The sequence below is a fragment of the Silene latifolia genome, chromosome 2, assembly GCF_048544455.1.
Source record: "Silene latifolia isolate original U9 population chromosome 2, ASM4854445v1, whole genome shotgun sequence".
Classification (NCBI taxonomy): Eukaryota; Viridiplantae; Streptophyta; class Magnoliopsida; order Caryophyllales; family Caryophyllaceae; genus Silene; species Silene latifolia.
In genome coordinates this window covers 163,473,001-163,477,719 of record NC_133527.1, presented here as the reverse complement: position 1 = coordinate 163,477,719, position 4,719 = coordinate 163,473,001, and positions in this window count along the sequence as shown.

Here is a 4,719-nt window from a genome sequence, read left to right as displayed (position 1 = left end):
GAGATCAACCTCTTGGTTTATATCTCACAGTAACGGAAACCGCCATGGGTGCCATGCTAGCTCAAACCGTAGGAAGTGAAGAGAGAGCTATGTACTATCTTAGCAAGAAGTTCTTGGAGTACGAGTGCAAATACTCACAACTCGAAAAGACATGCCTCGCTCTTGTGTGGGCAACGAAGAAGCTACGTCATTATATGCTTAGCTACTCCGTCAAGATATACTCCAAAATGGACCCAGTCAAATACCTCTTCAAGAAACCCGTCCTCAACGGACGTCTGGCAAGGTGGACTCTGATGCTCTCAGAATTCGACCTTAAATATGTGCCACTGAAAGTTATAAAAGGTCGCGCCGTCGCCGAATTCTTCGCAGAAAATCCTATCAATGACGCACAAACCATAGATACTTGGTCATTTCCCGACGAGGACATACTTCAAACTGATGTAGACTCCTGGGACCTATTCTTTGATGGAGCATCAAACTTAAGAGGGTTCGGAATAGGAGTGTTGCTCATTTCTCCTGAAGGTGAGCATACACCGATTGCTGTCGAACTCGACTTCGAGGTGACAAACAATGCTGCAGAATACGAAGCTTGTCTCATTGGAATACAAGCGGCAGTAAGCTTAGGCATTAAAAACCTCCGAGTACATGGGGATTCATCGCTGATCATCAACTAAGTTACAGGATCTTGGAAAATCCGAAGTGAAAGCCTCGCACCCTATCATGCTAGGATAGACCAAGTCGCTCAATTCTTTGATCATGTAACATACCTACACCTACCTCGGGAGGAAAATCAATTTGCAGACGCTCTTGCGAAACTTGCATCTCTGATAAATATGCCAGATCACATGATAGAAATGCCTTTATGCATCGAAAGACGGTCAGAGCCGGCTTATGTCCATCAAATCACCGATGAAGAAGAAATCGCACAGGAACCCTGGTTCCAACCAATCCTGAATTTCAAGCTTAATGGTACCTATCCACCGGATATGGACAAGAGGGGACAACGTGCTATACGCCTACTAGCTTCTCAATACATCCTGATGCAAGGAGAATTATACAAAAGAACACCTCTTGGTGTAGTGCTACGTTGCCTTGATCACTCACAGGCACGAAAGGTGATGGAAGAAGTCCACGACGGAGAATGCGGTCCTCACATGAGTGGGCCCATGATGGCAAAGAAAATCACACGTTTGGGGTATTATTGGACCACAATGGAATCCGATTGCATCAAATACGTAAGACACTGCCACAATTGTCAAATCTTCAGGAATGTACAACATGTCCCTCCTTCATTGCTCTACACGATGACATCTCCTTGGCCATTCTCTGCATGGGGAATTGACATAATCGGGAAAATAACCCCGTAGGAACAGAGGTCACTGTTTCATTCTAGTGGCGATTGACTATTTCACCAAATGGGTAGAAGCGGCTTCCTACACCGGTCTTACGGCCAAAAATGTGGCCAAATTCATACAAAATAACATCATCTGTCGATATGGTTGCCCACATGAGATCATTAGCGATAATGGGTCACACTTCCAAGCTGAAACCGAGCAATTGCTAGCCAAGTACAAGATTAAGCATCACCACTCTTCGCCCTATAGACCACAGACTAACGGCGCGGTAGAGGCGGCAAACAAGAATGTTGTCACGATTCTCAAGAAAATGATCGACAACTACAGAGATTGGCCAAGCAAAATACCCTTTGCCTTATGGGGGTATCGTACATCTGTCAGGACGCCCACTGGGGCTACTCCTTTCTATTTGACCTACGGCATAGAAGCCGTATAACCAGTCGAGCTAGAAATACCATCCCTACGCATTCTACTAGAAAGTCAAATCCCAGAGGCCGATTGGAAGAGGGATAGGTATGAAGAACTCATCCTCCTGGATGAACGTAGGCTACGGGCCTTGCATAATGTCCAAATATATCAAGCACGTATCAAACGAGCTTTCAACAAAAGGGTTAGGCCAAGAAACATCAAAGAAGGAGACTTAGTACTCAAATCGGTTAGAGCTCTTTTACCTGTCGACCCAAGGGGAAAATTCAAACCTAATTGGGCCGGACCATTTCTAGTCAAATCCATACTCCCAGGGGGTGCGGTTAGAATTACAGACCTAGATGGGAATGAGTTTTCAAACCCCACAAACCTTGACCAATTGAAACGGTACTATGCCTAGAATAGGACAAAAACGCGCCTCGCGTAAACCCATGTGTCGCTCTTGCGGCACTAAATAAACGGCCCCCGGCCAAGCTGAAATAAGCTAAATGTCACTGTGCTCTTGCATTTTGACAAGTTTGTCATCCTCATATCATCAAATAAACTAAATTCGCACCTCCAGAGTAAGTAAAAGCTCATGCTTATTTTCTATGTTCATTACAAGCTCTTGCTTCGAACAATTATTCTTTTACATTTACTCGAACTACGCGCAAGGGTTTGATTTCGCTTTTTAAGTGAATACGTAGGCAATCCTTCACGGGATCCAATCCATTATATCTAAAATGTAAATAGAAGGACATTTGCATTGCATTTGAAATTCGACAAGAATAATAAGTGGAAAATCTCAACGGTTTCATAACCATTTAACCTTTTTTATTTCATTCACTTTCTAATAATAATAGTAGTACGTTACATAATAAAAATAGAATAGGCTAGGATTCTAAAAATCCCTCCTTTTTATTACAACAATAATAATAATAATAATAAAATAATAATAAAGAGACTTGGGCTATTCCTCCATTTTCCCCTTGCCCTTGTCATTCTTGTCATATTTCCCGTCACGACCTCGAGCTGGGCGCTCTTGCACCACTTCAGACCTAATCACCAACGGTCTTTCTCGAGGCCTGACTCTTCCGTTCTTGCCAACCACCACCTCTGCGACAGGAGTAGTCTTTGATTTCTTTGAAGGATGAATGACTTGAAACCCGGCTTCTTCTTCTCCCTCTGTCAGATGCTTCTCCTTCTCTTTCTCTCCCTCGCGCACCTTGTAGTCAACGGCTCGCGTTTCCTCGATCTCTCGCGCTCTTCCGGGTTGCGGCCTTTCTCCACCTCGGATAAGAATCAGACACCCACAAAGCATTGGTGGAGAAGCTCAAGAACCACATGTTTCTTTGGGCCCATTTAATGGCCCACTCCTTTGGCTCTCTGTAGTCGCGCCATAGCGATCATGGGGACGGTATCAAGCCTAGGGATCGTCTGCTTCAACCCAACTTGCCTCATCAATCTTTCCGAAAAGATGCATACCATAAACTCCAATCCCGGAATGCGCACGGACCTAGTGGGATCCAAAGAAGATACTCCAAAGGATGGACTTGAGGTGCCACCACGGTACAACCCACCTAATCAACGGACCATCATCATTCTTCAGCTTGTTCTTCCAATAGTCACAGACCCGGGTGAAGTCCACCATGTACAACCGCGTCCTCATCGCAATCGAACGAGCATGATAGGAAAGTGCATGAACTGGTGGCTCGATCAATCGGAGCCGTTCCATAAGCCAAACCTACCAGAAGCAGGCATTAGTCATCAAAAAAAAAAAAAAAAAAAAAAGAAAAAAAAAAATGATGTCTTTTACCTGCAAAATGACGGGACTCCCCAAGAACGGCAGATCGCGGTTGGATTTCCTATTATCCAAACCCACAATGATCTCCCCTAAGCATAAACAAGTTGGGCTCCTGCGCAGCTCCATTTGCTCAATAAGACCCAAAAGACGGGGATCACCTCTCAAATCTTCATCAACGTGTCCTTGGAAGACATACACGTGCAGCAAACAAAAGCCAAATGCCCTCCTCCTGGCAACATGAGAAACAGTAGGGTCGGCCCTGTTGATGAATCGGTCTACAAAGTCCAACATTCTCACGCCTTTCGGGGTAACTAAGCGGTCCACCTCGAGTCTAGTCAGTCCAAGCAAGTCTCTGAATTTGCTCTTATACCCTTGTGAAGTGGAAGGAATGGCAGGTAGATGTTCGGGGTCCCACCCACCAATAGCAGCAATTTCTTCAGGAAATGGGCAAATATCACCTCCCGGGAACGCGAAAACATGATAATTCGGGTCCCAATAGTCAAGGCAAGCATCCAAGAACGGTTTTACAACCTTAATGAGTTTCAAACTCAATAAAGACCCAAGATTATAAGCACCCATGTCATGCTTCTCCATATTTGAAAATTCATTAGTCCATTCCTTCAAGCGGATCTCCAAAGTATTCATGATGACAATTTTCTCTTGAAGATTTATTTTGGGAGTTTTATGTGAATAGACGAAGAAGAGACGAAGGATTTATGAAAATTAAAGCTCCGTCGACGCTTCTATTTATACTAATTCTTTGTTTCCAAAAATCCGCCGAACGGACCGGCAGGAACAGGCGCGGCGCGCTGCTGCGCGCCTCTTCAAAGGGACGCAGCTCATGCTGCGCCTCTTCCCCAGCCTCACTTCTGTGATTTCCGCGTTGGATCTTTCCTAAATTCTATAACGCATGATTTCCTATTCCTGCGGGGTTTTATTTTGGTAAATACGAGAAGTTTACCATGTTTCAAGTCTTCCTGGATTTGCGGGCACGCATTTCAAGGCAACATCGACATTTCTGCCATTATATCACATATTTCATTTTAAACATAATTTTCCCTTTAATTTTGGCTTGTGTATGTTGATTTCTTTTATTTAATTTCCTTTTCTAAACTTATAGATTTCTCTTTTTTCTTTTTTTTAGGGGGTAACCCT